The 22,345-nt window shown below is 43.4% G+C and overlaps 2 protein-coding genes across 7 annotated transcripts in view; one reads left to right on the top strand and one right to left on the bottom strand.

Annotated features, from left to right (window-relative positions):
• The window catches only part of DKK3 (dickkopf WNT signaling pathway inhibitor 3), a 413,056-nt gene that overhangs the window by 206,826 nt on the left and 183,885 nt on the right, over positions 1-22,345 (bottom strand). The gene's annotated exons all lie outside the window — the stretch shown is intronic.
• The window catches only part of MICAL2 (microtubule associated monooxygenase, calponin and LIM domain containing 2), a 264,685-nt gene that overhangs the window by 80,980 nt on the left and 161,360 nt on the right, over positions 1-22,345 (top strand). The window lies entirely within an intron of this gene.

Raw genomic sequence — 22,345 nt, 5'->3', positions numbered from 1 at the left:
CAGGTGAAGAAGGAAGAAGGAGCCCATGGCTTCTACAGTAAATAAGGACAGAGCTGTCAATCAGGTGAAGAAGGAAGAAGGAGCCCATGGCTTCTACAGTAAATAAGGACCGAGCTGTCAATCAGGTGAAGAAGGAAGAAGGAGCCCATGGCTTCTACAGTAAATAAGGACAGAGCTGTCAATCAGGTGAAGAAGGATGAAGGAGCCCATGGCTTCTACAGTAAATAAGGACAGAGCTGTCAATCAGGTGAAGAAGGAAGAAGGAGCCCATGGCTTCTACAGTAAATAAGGACAGAGCTGTCAATCAGGTGAAGAAGGAAGAAGGAGCCCATGGCTTCTACAGTAAATAAGGACAGAGCTGTCAATCAGGTGAAGAAGGATGAAGGAGCCCATGGCTTCTACAGTAAATAAGGACAGAGCTGTCAATCAGGTGAAGAAGGAAGAAGGAGCCCATGGCTTCTACAGTAAATAAGGACAGAGCTGTCAATCAGGTGAAGAAGGATGAAGGAGCCCATGGCTTCTACAGTAAATAAGGACAGAGCTGTCAATCAGGTGAAGAAGGAAGAAGGAGCCCATGGCTTCTACAGTAAATAAGGACCGAGCTGTCAATCAGGTGAAGAAGGAAGAAGGAGCCCATGACTTCTACAGTAAATAAGGACAGAGCTGTCAATCAGGTGAAGAAGGAAGAAGGAGCCCATGGCTTCTACAGTAAATAAGGACAGAGCTGTCAATCAGGTGAAGAAGGATGAAGGAGCTGGTCCATTATGTCTATAACAAATTAACAGATAAGGAGGGACCTGAAGAATGCACCACCCCATGAATCTTCTCCCGATTCTCAGCTTCAGTGTTTCAGAGTAAAACATATGGTACTTATAGTCCGCAGTGCCACATATTAGGACAGCGATATGGAGAATGGACAGTATTACTGCATAACTATGAAGATCTTCCGGGATGGTGGCAATGTGGGTGACTATCCTGGGCCGGCCATAAGTGTCCAGTCTAGGACTCATCAATATGGACTTGTTATGTAACAGTATTCCTAGTGTTCCCATCTAACACTTAGCACCATTTCTCAGCTCTTCTGGCGAGGATGGAGGTTCCTGAGATCCGGCTTTTCCTCTGTTACATATAATCTAATTAAGTTCTATCTTTCAGATGTGGGGAGTAATCGCCGATGTTTTCCCAAGTTTACTTATTTTAAACAGTTTCATTTATAATTCTGGAATGAAGATTGATGTTTGACCTCTGCGCAGTGATGTCGGGAGACCACACAGAAAATCACCAGACGATACACGAACAGCGCAGAATCAATGCTGGTTGCTGAGGATTTAGGCAGCTGCCGGTCATTTGTTGTAGAATTATTTAGAAGCTTTATATTTAATTCTCAGAGAATGCGAGCCAAGATCTCTGCTGCCTGTGACACCCGATACGAAGTGTCAGAGACCGAGAGGTGTCCAAGAGCAGAACAAAGAAACCAGAGATACATAGAATAATATATGTGTGCCTTCCTATAGGGGGCAGTATTATAGCAGTTATATTATTGTACATAGGAGCAGTATTATAGTAGTAATATTCCTGTACATAGAGGGCAGTATTATAGTAGTTATATTCTTGTACATAGGAGTAGTATTATAGTAGTTATATTCTTGTACATAGGAGCAGTATTATAGTAGTTATATTCTTGTACATAGGGGCAGTATTATAGTAGTTATATTCTTGTACATAAGAGCAGTATTATACTAGTTATATTCTTGTGCATAGGGGCAGTATTATAGTAGTTATATTCTTGTACATAGGAGCAGTATTATAGTAGTTATATTCTTGTACTCACGGGAAGTATTATAGTAGTCATATTCTTGTACATAGGGGCAGTATTATAGTAGTTATATTCTTGTATATAGGGGCAGTATTATAGTAGTTATATTCTTGTACATAGGAGCAGTATTATAGTAGTTATATTCTTGTATATAGGGGCAGTATTATAGTAGTTATATTCTTGTACATAGGAGCAGTATTATAGTAGTTATATTCTTGTACATAGGAGCAGTATTATAGTAGTTATATTCTTGTACACACAGGAAGTATTATGGTAGTTATATTCTTGTACATAGGGGCAGTATTATAGTAGTTATATTCTTGTATATAGGGGCAGTATTATAGTAGTTATATTCTTGTACATAGGAGCAGTATTATAGTAGTTATATTCTTGTATATAGGGGCAGTATTATAGTAGTTATATTCTTGTACATAGGAGCAGTATTATAGTAGTTATATTCTTGTACATAGGAGCAGTATTATAGTAGTTATATTCTTGTACATAGGAGCAGTATTATAGTAGTTATATTCTTGTACATAGGAGCAGTATTATAGTAGTTACATTCTGGTATATAGGAGCAGTATTATAGTAGCTATATTCTTGTACATAGGAGCAGTATTATAGTAGTTATATTCTGGTACATAGGGGCAGTATTGTAGTAGTTACATTCTGGTACATAGGAGTAGTATTATAGTAGTTACATTCTGGTACATAGGAGTAGTATTATAGTAGTTATATTCTTGTACATAGGAGCAGTATTATAGTAGTTATATTCTTGTACATAGGGACAGTATTGTAGTAGTTATATTCTTGTACATAGGTGCAGTATTATAGTAGTTACATTCTTGTACATAGGAGCAGTATTATAGTAGTTATATTCTTGTACATAGGGGCAGTATTATAGTAGTTATATTCTTGTACATAGGGACAGTATTATAGTAGTTATATTCTTGTACATAGGAGCAGTATTGTAGTAGTTATATTCTTGTACATAGGGACAGTATTATAGTAGTTATATTCTTGTACATAGGTGCAGTATTATAGTAGTTACATTCTTGTACATAGGAGCAGTATTATAGTAGTTATATTCTTGTACATTGGAGCAGTATTATAGTAGTTATATTCTTGTACATAGGGGCAGTATTATAGGAGTTACATTCTTGTACATAGGGGCAGTATTATAGGAGTTACATTCTGGTACATAGGAGCAGTATTATAGTAGTTACATTCTTGTACATAGGTGCAGTATTATAGTAGTTACATTCTTGTACATAGGGGCAGTATTATAGGAGTTACATTCTTGTACATAGGTGCAGTATTATAGTAGTTACATTCTTGTACAGAGGAGCAGTATTATAGTAGTTATATTCTTGTACATAGGAGCAGTATTATAGCAGTTATATTCTTGTACATGGGGCAGTATTATAGGAGTTACATTCTGGTACATAGGAGCAGTGTTATAGTAGTTATATTCTTGTACATAGGGGCAGTATTATAGGAGTTACCTTCTGGTACATAGGGGCAGTATTATAGCAGTTACCTTCTTGTACATATAGGCAGTATTATAGTAGTTATAATCTTGTACATAGGAGCAGTATTATAGTAGTTATATCCTTGTACATAGGAGCAGTATTATAGTACATAGGGGGCAGTACTATACCAGTTATATTCTAGCACATAATATCAGTATCACATTGTTGTTCTGATATGTAAATGTAAAGCTCACTGTTTAGACTTTGTTCTCTTTTTCGGCTGTCATATATTGAACATCATCCTTCTCTGGGGTTATTGAGGCCACTGCTGACAAATCACCCACAGTCCAGGAATAACCCTTTTCCCTATAATCCTTTTTATAGAAACTGGAAGTTAGTGTTAAAAAAAGAATGTGCTGAGACGGCTGCGAGGTGATACAGTTACAGGGAATGGTTTCTGCCGGACAAACAGACGTCTTATACCTTGATCATGCGCTTTCATCTTAAATCGTTTAGAGACAATCCTTCATTAATATTAGGCTTTATGACTTCACTATCTGCAGCGTCTAAGATCAGATCACATCCACTAATGTTCTCCAGAGCTGCAATCTTTGCAGGTAAAGAATAGCAGTTATAACATCCATTTATTATCGAGTACTCGTATCATATAGTTCTGATATTATATGGTCCCTGTATTGTATTGTTCTGATATCATAGAGCCCTGATATTATGTGGTTCTGGTATTATATAGTTCTGCTATCATATAGTTCTGATATTATATGGTCCTTGTATTATATTGTACTTATATCATACAGCCCTGATATTATATGGTCCTGGAATTACATTTCACTGATATCATACATCTCTGATATTATATGGTCTGTTGCGAATTCTGCTTTTGGGCTCCCTCCGGTGGTTGTAGATGGTAATGCAGTTGTGCCTGGACTGCAGGATCGGACAGGTGTATCTGCTAATTGCAAAGCTGACTGGGGTATTTAGCTTTGCAGGACTCATTAGTCCCTGCCAGTTGTCAATGTTCTTTTGGAAGTGTTTGTTCTGCCTGGCCTCTCCTGCTTGCTGGCAATTCAGCAAAGATAAGTGTTTGCTTCATTTTTTTAGACACACTGCTGTGTGTTTATTTTCTGTGCTGATCTTGTTTCTATTTTGTTCCTGCTAGACTGTGCCTGATGTTTTTCTCAGTCTAGTTGGATTCGCTGGAGTCGCAGATATACTCTCCACATCTTTAGTTAGGTGGTGGAGTTTTTGTATTTTTCTGCTGTGGATATTTTGTAGTGTTTTATGCTGACCGCATAGTATCCTGTACTATCCTTTCCTATCTAGGTAGAAGTGGCCTCCTTTGCTTATCCCTGTTTTCAGTCTGCGTGTGTCTTTTCCTCTCCTACTCACAGTCATTATTTGTGGGCGGCTGTCTATCCTTTGGGGGTCTACTCTGAGGCAAGAGAGTTTTCCTATTTCCATCTTTAGGGATATTTAGTCCTCCGGCTGTGTCGAGGTGTCTAGGTTTGGTTAGGCACACCCCACGGCTACTTCTAGTTGCGGTGATAGGATCAGGGTTTGCGGTCAGTAAAGTTACCACATTCTCCAGCGAAGTTCATTTCATGCTTCTCCTGATCATAACAGTACAACTGGCCAACAATGAGTTAAATGCATCTGAGAAGAAGGGAGGAAAGGTCTTGAGCCATTTTTTTTTCTTCAGTTTGATCTGTCTTCTCCTCCCTCTTAATCTCTGGGTGGCTGAGGAACCTAGTACTAACATGAATGTTCAGGAGTTAGCTTCTCGTGTGGATCAGCTTGCTGCTAGGGTACAGGGTATTTCGGATTATATTGTTCAGACTCCTGCTTTAGAACCTAAGATTCCCACTCCTGATTTATTTTTTGGTGACAGATCCAAATTTTTGAGTTTCAAAAATAACTGTTATGATCAGGTGGCCTTGGAGCAGCATGAAATGACCTTCGCTGGAGCAGTGGTAACTTTACTGACCGCAAACCCTGATCCTATCACCGCAACTAGAAGTAGCCGTGGGGTGTGCCTAACCAGACTTAGACACCTCGACACAGCCGGAGGACTAAAAATTCCTAAAGATGGAAATCGGAAAACTCTCTTGCCTCAGAGTAGACCCCCAAAGGATAGACAGCCCCCCACAAATAATGGCTGTGAGTAGGAGAGGAAAAGACACACGCAGACTGAAAACAGGGATAAGCAAAGGAGGCCACTTCTACCTAGATAGGAAAGGATAGTACAGGATACTATGCGGTCAGCATAAAACACTACAAAATATCCACAGCAGAAAAATACAAAAACTCCACCACCTAACTAAAGATGTGGAGAGTATATCTGCGACTCCAGCGAATCCAACTAGACTGAGAAAAACATCAGGCACAGTCTAGCAGGAACAAAATAGAAACAGCACAGAAAATAAACACACAGCAGTGTGTCTAAAAAAATGAAGCAAACACTTATCTTTGCTGAATTGGCAGCAAGCAGGAGAGGCCAGGCAGGACAAACACTTTCAAAGGAACATTGACAACTGGCAGGGACTAATGAGTCCTGCAAAGCTAAATACCCCAGTCAGCTTTGCAATTAGCAGATACACCTGTCCAATCCTGCAGTCCGGGTACAACTGCATTACCATCTACAACCACCGGAGGGAGCCCAAAAGCAGAATTCACAACAATGGTCCCTGTATTATATTGTACTGATATCATACAGCCCTGATATTATATGGTCCTGGTAATATATTGTACTGATATCATACAGCGCTGATATTATATGGTCCTGGTATTATATTGTACTGATATCATACAGTGCTGATATTATATGCTCCTGGTATTATATTGTACTGATATCATACAGCCCTGATATTATATGGTCCTGGAATTACATTTCACTGATATCATACATCTCTGATATTATATGGTCCCTGTATTATATTGTACTGATATCATACAGCCCTGATATTATATGGTCCTGGTATTATATTGTACTAATATCATACAGCGCTGATATTATATGGTCCTGGTATTATATTGTACTGATATCATACAGCGCTGATATTATATGGTCCTGGTATTGTATTGTACTGATATCATACATCTCTGATATTATATGGTCCTGTTATTATTATACTGTACTGATATCATACAGCCCTGATATTATACGGTCCTGGTATTATATTGTACTGATATCATACATCTCTGATATTATATGGTCCTGGTATTATATTGTACTGATATCATACAGCGCTGATATTATATGGTCCTGGTATTGTATTGTACTGATATCATACATCTCTGATATTATATGGTCCTGGTATTGTATTGTACTGCTAACATACAGCGCTGATATTATATGGTCCTGGTATTATATTGTACTGATATCATACAGCCCTGATATTATATGGTCCTGGTATTGTATTGTACTGATATCATACATCTCTGATATTATATGGTCCTGGTATTGTATTGTACTGCTAACATACAGCGCTGATATTATATGGTCCTGGTATTATATTGTACTGATATCATACAGCCCTGATACTATATGGTCCTGTTATTATAATACTGTACTGATATCATACATCCCTGATATTATATGGTCCTGGTATTGTATTGTACTGCTATCATACAGCCCTGATATTATATGGTCCTGGTATTATATTGTACTGCTATCATACAGCGCTGATATTATATGGTCCTGGTATTATATTGTACTGCTATCATACAGCGCTGATATTATATGGTCCTGGTATTATATTGTACTGATATCATACAGCGCTGATATTATGTGGTCCTGGTATTATATTGTACTGATATCATACAGCACTGATATTATATGGTCCTGGTATTATATTGTACTGCTATCATACAGCCCTGATACTATATGGTCCTGGTATTATATTGTACTGCTATCATACAGCCCTGATACTATATGGTCCTGGTATTATATTGTACTGATATCATACAGCGCTGATATTATATGGTCCTGGTATTATATTGTACTGCTATCATACAGCCCTGATACTATATGGTCCTGGTATTATATTGTACTGCTATCATACAGCGCTGATATTATATGGTCCTGGTATTATATTGTACTGCTATCATACAGCGCTGATATTATATGGTCCTGGTATTATATTGTACTGCTATCATACAGCGCTGATATTATATGGTCCTGGTATTATATTGTACTGCTATCATACAGCGCTGATATTATATGGTCCTGGTATTATATTGTACTGATATCATACATCCCTGATATTATATGGTCCTGGTACTATATTGTACTGCTATCATACAGCGCTGATATTATATGGTCCTGGTATTATATTGTACTGATATCATACATCCCTGATATTATATGGTCCTGGTATTATATTGTACTGCTATCATACAGCGCTGATATTATATGGCTTTGGTATCCCACTTCTTGGTTCCCCTCCAGTCCTGTCAGTCGCTGTCCGCCCCATTGCCTGTGTATAATCTCCTTTGTCGTTCCCTTTGGTGAAACCTTAGCACGCACTATCGTTGAACTGCGTTACATCACTGACATTTTTGGCACTTGTCATAACAAAGAAATGATTTTGCTCGGTGCCAAATGCTTTAACTAGCAGGAAAGATGTCAGTGTTCGGCCAAAGGGATGTGCGGAGCCGGGGCTGATCCCCCGCCCGGGTGTATATCAGGGGTCTGATGCGCATATTTCACTCATCACCTCACTCGCCCGTTGTGTGCGCCATATCCACGTCCATCCTAATCTTTGCATGATAATTTATCCCGCCTGATCATATCTCCGAGTGTTTCATAGTATATAGGATGCTAATGTTAGAAGATAAAGGTATACTCACAGCAAGCAGAGGTATCCCGCTGCTAATGTTCATCCTGCGCCTCCTGGTGTGTGAATACCGACACTGTAAAGCAGAGAAGGGTAGCAGGAGGGCAATGCAGCTCAATGTATATGCCTTTCAGGGACTACAGATTAATGGCTGGCAACAACTTTGGGTCTGACTTGTGATATTGCAGTTTTATTTGATAAAATTCTGTCTTTCTGCGGCCACCACTAGGGGGGGCTCACTGTAGACGACTTTATACAGCCACTGTTGAACTTTATAACATGACTGTTAGCGCTGAGCTCCCCCTAGTGTTCACTTTAGGCAGCCAGAATTGAGCATGTATATATCTACAGTATAGATCTGGTCTTGATATTTTGGGGATTTTTGGAAACTTTGGCAATAGTAGAGAATATGATAACATTTAGAAATAGCCCCTTCTCTATAGTTAGAGCGGCATGGTTGTGGAGCTGTGCAGACACAACATTTAGTGTCTTTTGTTCTGACCGAGAGAGCTGAGTAGATCTGTCACCTGTCACTTTATAGAAAATGAATAGCGGGTTTAGAGTAACCTTTCTGCCCTTGACTACAGATAGGAAGAAGTAGGGGTGAGTAAAGCGCCTGTGGATAGGTGATCATTGCTTTTTTTTTGGGCAAAATCTCTTTAAAGGGCTTGTCTTATGTCTTCTGTCTTCGGGAACACACTTTTCCCCTGATTCCTGCGTGCCAGGGCGGGTGCTGCACTCCTGATGACTGACGCTTTGATTGGTCAAGCCGCTGGCGTTTTCAGTTTCTGCTACCAAGCATGCACTTCATTCCTAGGAAACCGACCACCTCTAATAGACGGCAGCAGTGGCCGGTAACCTAGGCAATGAGCTGTAAATTATAGAATGACAAATCCCACTGATCTTCAGAACAGATAGGATTTTGATAAGAGATCAATTGCAATGTTGATTGCAGTTTTGCCTTTTATAAAAAAAAATGAGACAACGCCTTTAACCCATTACTTGCCAAATTACATTTTTTACATGTACGGATTTTTCAGGAAAGGGCGTCCCAATATTCAATTAAAAATGACAATGACATGATTTCCTATTTTGAAAACATTCATTTTATAAACACAACACAAAATATTGGACCTAATTATAAAAATTATAAAATCTTAGTTGCTAGAAGCTACTGAGGCCTTTAGACTCTGAGCTGTAGCTCTTGGGGATCGTTTGTAATTTTTTTTCTAAGAATTGCACGGTCTGACCTTGGGATTAATTTGCTAGAATGTCAAATGTTCTCAAGATTGTCAACTGTTTGGAATGTTTTCCACTTGTGAACGATCTTTCTCACTTAGAATGATTGACTCCAATTTGTTTGGAAGTGGTCTTATTACTCCAGATTGTTGGGCAGCAACAATTGCTTCTCTTAATATTATTACTGATGTCCTTCCTATCATACATGAATGCTCCAAATCAGCAAACTGCCAAAACTTCTACTTTTATAGAGATGGTTGCACTTATAGCACCACTCCAGTGTTTTTTTTTATTATACCATGGAAGTGGTGCTCCCTGTCTGATACTCACGTGCCTTCATCTTCATCCTTTTCCAGTGTCTCCGGCGAGGAGTGACCAGTGTTTCACGGAGCCTGGCAAAGGTCACTTTCCACTGCATCTGAGAGCCTCGTTCTGGTTCTCATAGACTTGCATTCAGCTTTTGTGACATAAGTTCTGACTTACGGCCAGTGAGAAGTTAGGAGAACAAGATGGCGCTGCAGGACCAGAGCGGCGTGGGTAAAAGGTGAAAGTGACTATAGGAACGGCGGCTGGGGGCTTACATTTAAACCGCCACTCCAGCTCTGAAAAAAACAGCAATGCTGGAGTGGTGCTTTAAATAATTAATACAAAGCATTTGATTAGCAACACCTGGCTGACACTTACCCTCTTAACTCCTATGGAAGCTCTAAGCTACGTTCACATTTGCGTTGTGCGGTGCTGCGTCGGCGACGCAACGCACAACGCAAACCAAAACGCATGCAAAACGCATTGTTTTGTGACGCATGCGTCCTTTTTTGGAGTAATTTTGGACGCAAAAAAAAAGCAACTTGCTGCGTCCTCTGCGCTCTGACGCGTGCGCCAAAAAAGACTCATGCGTCACAAAACGCAATGCAACGCATGTCCATGCGCCCCCATGTTAAGCTACGTTCACATTTGCGTTGTGCGGTGCTGCGTCGGCAACGCAACGCACAACGCAAACCAAAACGCATGCAAAACGCATTGTTTTGTGACGCATGCGTCCTTTTTTGGCATGATTTTGGACGGAAAAAAAATGCAACTTGCTGCGTCCTCTGCGCTCTCTGACGCGTGCGCCAAAAAAGACGCATGCGTCACAAAACGCAATGCAACGCATTGTTAACGCATGTTAAATATAGGGGCGCATGACGCATGCGTCGCCGCGGCTGCGCCCGACGCAGCCCGGCAGAACGCAAATATGAACGTAGCCTTAAATATAGGGGCGCATGACGCATGCGTCGCCGTGGCTGCGCCCGACGCAGCCCGGCAGAACGCAAATGTGAACGTAGCCTAAGGGTGTACTTAATTTTTTCATCCACCGCTTCTTCATTTTTGGCCTAGTTTTGGTAAATCTATAATGACAAGGTGTGATATGTCATGTGCTGTAGATCATCTCTGAACTTTTTATTAGTATATTCTCATGGCTGTGTACGGGTACGTGCACACGTTGCGGAAAAGTGTGCGGATTTTTCCGCACCTTTTTTTGCAAAATCCGCAGGTAAAACGCACTGCGTTTTACCTGCGGACTTACCACGGATTTACAGCGGTATTACTGCGGGTTTTGTGCGGATTCCCCTGCGGTTTTACAGCTGCGGATTCCTATTGTGGAACAAAAATGAATCCGCACAAAGAATTGACATGCTGCGGAATAAACAGTGTAACATTTCCGCGTGGTATTTTCCGCAGCATGGGCACAGCGGATTTGGTTTTCCATAGGTTTGAACTGTAAACGCATGGAAAACAGCTGCAGATCCGCAGCAAAATACGCAATGTGTGCACACAGCCTAACTGCGTGGTGCCTGGATCGTTTGCAGAATGTGCACACTGGCTGCGTTCCGTACCGTGTTGTCAGCACAGGACGTGCCTGTTGTCCTAGGTCACGGCTCCAGCCATCATCCTGTTACCGGTAGCCTGGTAACGGTATATATTTCCCTTCTGATAAGTGAGGACGTTGGCAGATTTAAGTGTGGAAAGGAGCTGAGTGCTCCCAGAGCACATCACAGACACAATACACTTTCCTGCCGGTTGTGCCCGGGTTGCCCCTCCCTTTTGGCAAGTTGCCACTTTTATGGTGCAATCTCCTGGCTCTTTTGCCTTTATAAACCCGAATCTAATTAGACCTAAAAGACCCATCAGTGACAGCTAAAACTCCCAAAATCTGTTAACTGATCTATTTTCAACCCTCCATGCTGCTGATAGTTTCTTCTGCAATCCATCTGGTCTAAAAAGATGCCATCTCTGTTATTGGGTCCAATAGCGTGGACCAGCAAGTCACAAAGTTGCCAGAAGTCACGATTTTGCTGTCACTGGACCACAATGGGGCAAGTATTAATAAATCCGTGTTCATAAGTGGTTGTTTTGGGGCTGTTGACGCATAATTTTTGGACCTTTCATGGCAGTTTTGGGAGCAAAGCTTACATATCCCAAATGTAGTAGTCTTGCTATGCAAAGACTCAGAACACCATGTATATTGATATAATATTTTTCAGATTTATCTTCATAATTAGAGATGGTGGAAATCGATTAAGAGGATCTGTCCCTTCGACCATGTCAGTAATCTGTGGCCGTCAGACGGGCGCTCTGCAAACCGCCTCCTACCTACCAGCATCCACGGCTCGTCTTTTGATTAACCAGCCTGGCGTGACGTCACAAGTGCGTCATACCGCGAGGATGATGTCATGTCAGGGCGACTAATCAAAATAGGATGTAAAATGCTGACCTTAGGGAAACACTGATACATTGTAGCCAGCCTACGGAAGCAGAAAGTAGTTAAGGGGCTCCATGATGGACCCCAGCAGCGCCCAACATACCCCAATAGGGCAGTATATTTTGCATTTCCATTTTTGATCTTTAGGACATAAATGAAACAGATCTTAACATTAGTATGGAGATTTTTATTTAGCGACCCCTTTGCAATAAGTGTCGTCCCCCTATAAGTGCATTGACGCCCCCTCTTCGTGGTGCGTGTAGCCGTTTCGCACTTCGTTTGGGAGAAGGTTTTGCTCAATCTGCTTCTAATTCTAGTTTGCTTGGAAAGATTTGGATCATTTGTCTTTGCTTCCTCAGACCTCCTAAGATGTTCATCTGCGTGGAACCCGAGATTTCCCCTCTCCTTATAGAGACACGAGCCGGCAGGGTTGTCACATCCCGGCTTAAACCACTGTTTGCTTTTAGTGATCTGGATGTGGAGGCAGCTGGGACTTCTCCAGGATATGGGGACTGGCCGCTGTCCAGCAACAAATCCTCCCTATCATAGATAAGAGGGAGCAAGTGTCGTGTGCTGAATGTCACCATCATAGGGCACGTAGCAGAACCACAACTCCCAGCATGTCATGACAATTGCAAGCAGTCGGGGGACTCTGGGCATTGTCGTTTTGCAACAGCTGGAGAACCACAGGATGGAGACCACCGCCCGCAGCTCCAGCACCACTGGTTGTCTGGATTTTTAAGACTCCTGAATGGTCTCAATTTGATGTTAAACCTTAGTCTGGAAGAAAATTGCAAAATATTAGGACTCTAGACCAATCTAGTGAGCAATTTTCCTCCTGCCCTGTAGGTTTGCTACAATGTATCAGTGCAGTACAATGTATCAGTCTGGAGGACAACGTATCGGCTTCACGGATGTGATCAATGGCTCCCGCTCAGTTCCATTGTCCTACAATGGAGGTAGCCTGAATCTTATGTCTGTTTCTCTGTCCCACCGCCATGCTTTACCCTGCAGCTTTGTTTCTTCATCTTGACTGCTGTGTATAACTTGGAGCATGAATGGAGGAATGAACCTCAGTCGCTTTGGGGGGGGGCTGAAGATTTGGGTATGTGATGGGGACAGCTCAGACTTTGGCCATCTATGGAGAACTGCAGATTCCGCCAATCAGATGTGAATTTTTCAAATGAAACATTTCTGAGAATTCTCTCCCTTTTTCTGCACCTTCTTGTCCCCAAACCTCATCCAGAAAGTCTGTAAAACATGTTCAGAACATCTTGTTCTGTGCGTTGTGTCATCAGCTTTTTCTGGAGCGTCCGTCGGGAGGCTGGGAAAGTATGACAATGTACAATCAGAATTTCCACACTGCGGAAAAGAGAATCAGACGAGTGTTTCATGTGCGTCTACTTGGAAAAGTCCGAGGAAGGGTTTATTTATAACAACTCAAACCTTATAATGGAACGTAGAGGCCGTGGTGCCAGTCTTCACTGGGAAGTAGCCAGGTCCTGGAGTAGATACCGTGGTACCTGCCACCCAGTGATGTGGTTTAGACACATAGACCGAGATGTGGACCCCAATGCAGAATGTGACCCCCAACTCACATACCATGTATAACTCTGCCGTCCTCTTATGTGACTAGAGGGGACAGGTGCCAAGGAGGTAAAAGGACAAGACAAGATTGCGACTCCTAAATCTACACCCCAGATGGGATGTAAGACATGTCAATAGTGTGGAATGCCTGTCCGGACCTCTCTATGGAAGGCACTATGGACCAAGCCAAGGTCTGTGGACACCGGGGTAAAAAGAGCTGCAAGGTGAATGGCACTTTGTTTGGAAAGTGCAAAATAGCGAATAACCAAAAAATATCACTTCACAGCAGGCCCATAGGCACCAGGGATGATTTCTACTAACTCAAGAGTCTCCCTTTCCCAAAGCAGAAACACGTGATGCTTACGCCCCACCACTACTACCAGATGCTTCCCACCTGTGATTGCCAGTAGAAATCTGTTCCCTACCAAAATAGGGGAAAACTTGATGCTTGCCCCCACAACTACTACTGCAACTGTATCACCTATGCAAAACAGGTGGACCTGATGTTCGCCCCTCATCATTACCATTACGACTTTCTCTCGTACCCAAAAAAGGTGGACCTTATGTTTGTCCCCTACAACTACTAGAACTGTATCCCCTACCCAAAACAGGAGGACTCAATACATGTGCCTCCCACAACTACTTCTACAGTTATATCCTCTACCCAAAACAGGGGGACCTGATGCTTGCCCCCACAGCTACTACAACTGTATCCCCAGTCCAAAACAGGACTCAATACATGTGCCTCCCACAACTACTACTACAGTTATATTCCCTACCCAAAACAGGGGGACCTGATGCTTATCCCCACAACAACTATATCCCACGCCCAAAACAGAAGGATCTGATGCTTGCCCCCACAACTACTACAGCTGTATCCTCTGCCCAAAACAGGACTCAATACATGTGCCTCCCACAATGACTACTACAGTTCTATTCCCTACCCAAAACAGATGAACCTGATGCTTGCCCCCACAGCTACTACAACTGTATCCCCTGCCCAAAACAGGGGGACCTGATGCTTATCCCCACAACTACAACTGTATCCCCCACCCAAAACAGGAGGATCTGATGCTTGCCCCCACAACTACTACAACTGTATCCTCTACCCAGAACAGGAGGACCTGATGCTTGCCCCCCATAACTACTACTGTAACTGTATCCCCTACACAAAACAGGAGGACCCGATACATGTGCGTCCCACAACTACTACTACAGTTATATTCCCTACCCAAAACAGATAGATCTGATACTTGTCCCCCACAACTACTACAACTGTATCCCCCGCCCAAAACAGGAGGACCTGATGCTTGCCCCCACAACTACTACAACTGTATATCCTACCCAAAACAGTAGGACCTGATGCTTGCCCCCCACAACTACTACTATAACTGTATACCCTCTCCAAAACAGGAGGACCGATGCTTGCCCCCCACAACTACTAGAACTGTATCCTCTACCCAAAGCAGGAGGATTCAATACATGTGCCTCCCACAACTACTTCTACAGTTATATCCTCTGCCCAAAACAGATGATCCTGATGCTTGCCCCCACAGCTACTACAACTGTATCCCCTGCCCAAAACAGGGGGACCTGATGCTTATCCCCACAACTACAACTCTATATCCTACCCAAAACAGTAGGACCCGATGCTTGCCCCCACAACTACTACTATAACTGTATACCTTCCCCAAAATAGGAGGACCCGATACATGTGCCTCACACAACTACTAGTACAGTTATATTCCCTACCCAAAACAGATGGACCTGATACTTGTCTCCTACAACTACTACAATTTTATCCCCTACCCAAAACAGGAGGACCTAATGTTTGCCCCCTCACCGTTATCTTTTCTGTATGGCAAGGCACATGTAAAGAGGGCTCCTGCCCAGGTTCTTACTATTGGGACAAAATATAGAGCTAACCTTTGTCGGGCCCTCTTCCCAGGGGCCCCATAGTCACTATGTGGGCTTTCTCTATGATACAGCATATTAAAAGTTTGCAACATGAGAACTTTCACTGGAGTGTTTTGCGTTGATTGTGGGGTTTTGCCCATTTTGCACAAGTGCCTAACTTCTGTCACCAATGGGAGATCATGGGGCGTATTAATTACAGCTTCCTTTCCTTTAGTTTCCAGGGGTAGGACTACATCTGAGCTTTATGGACTGGACTGGATTTTTTTTGGCACTCGCCTCCATTTCCTGGTGAATAATACCGTTTCCTGGATGGAGTTTTTCCTCAATATTTTTATGAATGAACATCTGGCCGTTCACTTTACTCCCTGTATCCACCCTAGATAGAAACTGATAGTGCTCACCGGTGATGGCGCTGCCTGCTAGCACCACGAGGGTCCGCACACACCGTTCTCAGATCTGCCCTGTGCCCGCTGGCATCCCCTCTCCACACCCCTGATAACATCTGGGCTAGATTTGGGCCGGGGAGGTTGGATATTTTCTTTTGTAAAGGGAATGGCATGTAATCTGTGATTTCGGAACGCCAAGTGTATTTTTAGGAATGAGTAACCCTGTCTGCAGCCCGAGCAGGAGAACGTTGTGTATTCGAGGCCATGGGATTCTAGAATACAGAGGGTGGAGGCACAGCAAGGGGAGGCTGATGGTTTCCACACAGCATGCTGAGAGTAGTAGTTCATGACTGTTAGGATATTGGTCCACATAATTTATTGTGTGTCTGACCTTCCATGAATAGTGCCAGCTAGAGAGCTGTTATGAGTAGTGCCAGGCAGAGTTCCCCATGAATAGTGGCAGCTAGAGAGCTGTCATGAGTAGTGCCAGGCAGAGTTCCCCATGAATAGTGGCAGCTAGAGAGCTGTCATGAGTAGTGCCAGGCAGAGTACCCCATGAATAGTGGAAGCCAGAGTTCTATTATGAGTAGTGCCAGGCAAAGTACCCCATGAATAGTGCCAGGCAGAGTACCCCATGAATAGTGGCAGCTAGAGAGCTGTTATGAGTAGTGCCAGGCAGAGTTCCCCATGAATAGTGGCAGCTAGAGAGCTGTTATGAGTAGTGCCAGGCAGAGTTCCCCATGAATAGTGGCAGCTAGAGAGCTGTCATGAGTAGTGCCAGGCAGAGTACCCCATGAATAGTGGAAGCCAGAGTTCTATTATGAGTAGTGCCAGGCAAAGTACCCCATGAATAGTGCCAGGCAGAGTACCCCATGAATAGTGGAAGCCAGAGTTCTATTATGAGTAGTGCCAGGCAAAGTACCCCATGAATAGTGCCAGGCAGAGTTCCCCATGAATAGTGGCAGCTAGAGAGCTGTTATGAGTAGTGCCAGGCAGAGTTCCCCATGAATAGTGGCAGCTAGAGAGCTGTCATGAGTAGTGCCAGGCAGAGTACCCCATGAATAGTGGAAGCCAGAGTTCTATTATGAGTAGTGCCAGGCAAAGTACCCCATGAATAGTGCCAGGCAGAGTACCCCATGAATAGTGGCAGCTAGAGAGCTGTCATGAGTAGTGTCAGGCAGAGTTTCCCATGAATAGTGGAAGCCAGAGTGCTGATATGAGTAGTGCCAGGCAAAGTACCCCATGAATAGTGCCAGCTATAGAGGTGTTATGAGTAGCACCAGTCAAAGTATACCATGAATAATAGTTGCCAGAGTGCTGTTCTGAGTAGCGCCAGGCAGAATACCCCATGAATAGTGGAAGCCAGAGTGCTGTTATTAGTAGTGCCAGGCAATGTACCTCATGAATAGTACCAGACAGAGTACCTAATGAATAGTGACAGGAAGGTTGCTGTTGTGAGTAGTGCCATGCAAAGTACCCCATGAATAATGCCAGCTAGAAAGCTGTTATGAGTAGTGCCAGGCAGAGTACCCCATGAATAGTGGCAGTCAGAGTGCTGTTATGAATAGTGCTCGGAGAAATACCGCAGAGTGATCTCATAAATAGTGCCAGGCAGAGTACCCATAAATAATATCAGCCAGAGTGTCCCAGTGAGTTGTGCCAGGCAGAGTACCCCAGAGGTGGTGGCAACCAGAGTGCTCTTATGAGTAGTGCCAGGAGGAATGCCCCATGAATAGTGACAACTGGCAATCTTCCTGTGCTCATTAATACTACGAGCTTGTGTGCCCCCATAAATGGCACAATGGAGAATACAGAAGTCCAATGATAGTACCCATGATAGCACCAACCGTAATCTAAACCTGGATCCAAGAAGTATTGTTTCTCCTTGCGGAGAGTGACATGATAAGCATGTCGAGGTGAGGAGACGTAAAGCCGCAATGCTCCTCTGGGAAATATGCAAATTGTCTCTTTAGAGAGGAAGAGAACTAGAACTCTAGTGCCACCTATTGAAAGTATAAACTGTGCAGGAGGTGTGGGTTAAATCCGCGCTGCCTTAATGATGAAGTTCCAAGGATAATAAATTTAAAAGGTGGTTTATTCAACGTGTTCCAAGGTCAGTGCGACATTATTATCCTTGAAATTTATTATCCTTGGAACTTCATCATTAAGGCAGCACGGATTTAACCCACACCTCCTGCACAGTTTATATTGTCATACGGCCATTGATCGGCTTGTGGATCTGCAGCAGCCAAAATCGCTACATGCTTTTCATTCAACAAAATCAGGTGAGCAATTCTAAGAAAGCTCTCTTGGTTATCTTGAGGATAAGACCCTATTTTGCGCTTTGTGTCTCCATTTTTTTTCCTATAGCACCTATTGGAAGTAGCAATCCTAACAGTCAATGTCGACCCTTTACCGTCACATAGGATAATAGCCAAACCAGAATCTCAATTTACAGACACTGTGTTTCGGGGTACTGCCCCTCGTCAGTGCAAAGTGGGGATCTGGTTTGGCTGATTGAGAGGCGTCTGACCGGGATCCAAGAAGTATCATTTCTCCTTGTGGAGAGTGACATGATACGCATGTCGAGGTGAGGAGACTTAAAATTCTGGTTTGGCTATTATCCTAAGTCATGTGACAAGGCTCGGTAAAGGGTCGACATTGACTGTTAGGATTGCTACTTCCAATAGGTGGCACTAGAGTTCTAGTCCTCTTCCTCTCTGAAGAGACAATTTGCGTAATGTAAACCATAATGTCTCCATGAATAGTGCCAGCTAGAGAATGCCCCTTCTAATAAATCAAAGTACAAGTGTAAAAACAGAATTCACCGCGTCCTCCTCACCCCGCCGTCGGAGGCTTTGTGCCAGGACGTGACTTGTGCGCCGTCACCACGTCTCTGGGCACTTTCCTCTCCAGGAGAGCACGGTTTGCCCAGCGTTACTGGTTGGTTGGTGCCTGAGTATAAGGCAGGCTGTTTAGAAAGGGTGATAATGAAGCATTACAATGAAACCCTGCAAAGTGCCCTGGATGAAGCTGCACCTCCTATACATAGAACAGCTCGGCACAGACGGCGACAACCGTGGCACACGCTGCAAACACGTTTCCTGCAGCGGTGCTCCAGGTGCGCCGAACGTCTGTGGAGAAAATGTAATCTACCCGAAGATTTCATTCATTATAAGTTCATGCTAAAAACATACAACTCTACCCTTCACCTCTCCAAACAAACCTATTTCAACACCCTCATCACCTCGCTGTCCAAAAACCCTAAACGTCGCTTTGACACTTTCCAGTCCCTACTCAACCCAAGAGTGCAGGCCCCAACCATGGATCTCCGCGCTGACGATCTGGCCAATTACTTCAAAGAAAAAATTGACCTCACTCGACAGAAAATCATCTCCCAATCTCTTCATACCATTCACTGTCCTCCCTCCCCTACTGCATCTAGTTCACTCTCTGATTTTGAACCAGTTACAGAAGAAGAAGTAATCAGGCTCCTTGCATCTTCTCGCCCAACCACTTGCACCAGTGACCCCATTCTGTCACATCTCCTCCAGTCCCTTTCCCCGGCTGTCACCTCTCACCTAACAAAAATATTCAACCTTTTCTCTCACTTCCGGTATTTTTCCATCCTCATTTAAGCATGCCATCATACATCCATTACTTAAAAAACCATCCCTCGATCAAAACTGTGCCACTAATTATAGACCTGTCTCTAATCTTCCCTTCATCTCTAAACTCCTCGAATGGCTGGTCCACTCCCGTCTTACCCGCTATCTCTCAGATAACTCTCTTCTCGACCTTCTTCAATCTGGTTTCCGCTCTTTACACTCTACTGAAACTGCCCTCACTAAAGTCTCTAATGACCTACTAACAGCTAAATCTAATGGTCACTACTCCATGCTAATTCTCTTGGATCTCTCCGCAGCATTCGACACTGTGGATCATCAGCTCCTCCTCAATATGCTCCGCTCCATCGGCCTCAAGGACACCGTTCTCTCCTGGTTCTCCTCCTATCTCTCTGACCGATCCTTCACTGTATCTTTTGCCGGCTCCTCCTCTCACCTTCCCCTTACTGTTGGGGTTCCTCAAGGATCAGTCCTAGGCCCCCTCCTCTTCTCGTTGTATACTGCCCCTATTGGACAAACAATCAGTAGATTTGGTTTCCAGTACCATCTCTATGCTGACGACACCCAATTATACACTTCTGCTCCTGATATCACGCCGACCTTTTTAGTAAACACCAGTGATTGTCTTACCACTGTCTCTAACATCATGTCCTCCCTCTATCTGAAACTGAACCTGTCAAAAACTGAACTCCTCGTGTTCGCTCCCTCTATTAACCTACCTTTGCCTGACATTGCCATCTCCGTGTGTGGTTCCACCATTACTCCAAAGCAACACGCCCGCTGCCTTGGGGTCATCCTTGATTCCGAGCTTTCATTCACCCCCCACATCCGATCACTGGCTCGCACTTCTTATCTGCATCTCAAAAACATTTCTAGAATTCGCCCTTTTCTTACTTTCGACTCTGCAAAAACTCTTACTGTTTCACTTATTCATTCTCGTCTGGACTATTGTAACTCTCTACTAATCGGCCTCCCTCTTACCAAACTCTCCCCGCTCCAATCTGTCCGGAATGCTGCAGCCAGGATCATATTCCTCACCAACCGTTACACCGATGCCTCTACCCTGTGCCAGTCATTACACTGGTTACCCATCCACTCAAGAATCCAGTACAAAACTATTACCCTCATCCACAAAGCACTCCATGGCTCAGCACCACCCTATATCTCCTCTCTGGTCTCGGTCTACCACCCTACCCGTGCCCTCCGCTCCGCTAATGACCTCAGGCTAGCATCCTCAATAATCAGAACCTCCCACTCCCGTCTCCAAGACTTTACACGTGCTGCGCCGATTTTTTGGAATGCACTACCCAGGTTAATACGATTAATCCCCAATCCCCACAGTTTTAAGCGTGCCCTAAAAACTCATTTGTTCAGATTGGCCTACCGCCTCAACGAATTAACCTAACGATCCCTGTGTGGCCCATTCAAAAAAAACAAACAAACCATAATCATGTTCCTCGCAACATGTTCTCATACACTTTATGCAGTTAATAGCCCTCTGTGTCTGTACTGCTACATACTTAGGCAGTTAACTGGTTCATGCAGCTTTACATGAACACCCGAGCCTTACACTATGGCCGGTCCGACTAACTAAAGCAATTGTTACCATCCACCTCTCGTGTCTCCCCTTTTCCTCATAGTTTGTAGCTTGCGAGCAGCAGGGCCCTCATTCCTCTTGGTATCTATTTTGAACTGTAATTTCTGTTATGCTGTAAAGTCTATTGTCTGTACAAGTCCCCTCTATAATTTGTAAAGCGCTGCGGAATATGTTGGCGCTATATAAATAAAAATTATTATTATTATAATGTGAGCAAGGAAGAAGCAGTGTGTCGCCCCGACCTTGGACTGATCGATCACTTGGGCAGATAAGATGTCTGCACTTTGGTGCCCTTGGTTGCGTTATAAAAGTCATATACATCGGGTAGAACAGACCTGTAATGTATCTAAGGGCAACAAATACAAACCACCAACCACATGGTGGAGACTGGAGAAACAAGGTTCCCATCATGTCCGTGGACTGGGAATATTTTACCTTTTACTGTAGGAAATGATATGAAGTGCAGGGCTGACTCCGCAGCCTGAGAACGTCCGCACCCTCTCATCACCTCGGCCTCTGTACTCTGTGACCTCAGATCTTTTATCAGACCCCTCATTATCTGCTATGACCTAATCACTGGGATATGTTATGACAGACCCCTTACCTCACCCCGCGAATTGTACAGATGATGTCTAAACTTCAAGATTAATTAACAAAACAAGATGCCGTGTTATAACAGGTCTGGAATGTTTGGCGGCTTTGTACATATCCGCGACGCTCTGAACGCCCCATAACTGATGGAAACGTCCCGTAGATCTGTAGGGTCAGAGTGTGACCGTGAGTAAGAGGCTGTCGGAACTAGTGAGTCCAGTTAACGGTATTTTATACTACGCTGCCTGAATTTTTGGAGTTTTTTAAACTTGAATAAATGCTACGTTTTACTTTTAAAAGAAAGCCTCTATTCCCGCTGGATCGCCTCTGCCTTCATTTCTGTATATTGATTATTGTTGGTTCATTTTTATTTGGAACGGCACAGATGTTTGGCATGCCTGACTTTTTTTCATTCTAAAAAAACAAACCCAGACAGACCCCATAATAATCAATGTGGCCCCCTGCTTTCATTTGTATAACCGATGCAGCTAAACATATATTTCATATGTCTGTTCCTA

This window comes from Ranitomeya imitator, chromosome 9, assembly GCF_032444005.1.
Source record: "Ranitomeya imitator isolate aRanImi1 chromosome 9, aRanImi1.pri, whole genome shotgun sequence".
NCBI classification, from domain to species: domain Eukaryota; kingdom Metazoa; phylum Chordata; class Amphibia; order Anura; family Dendrobatidae; genus Ranitomeya; species Ranitomeya imitator.
The sequence above is the reverse complement of the archived record's forward strand: the minus strand, read 5'-3'. Positions and strand labels throughout refer to the sequence as shown.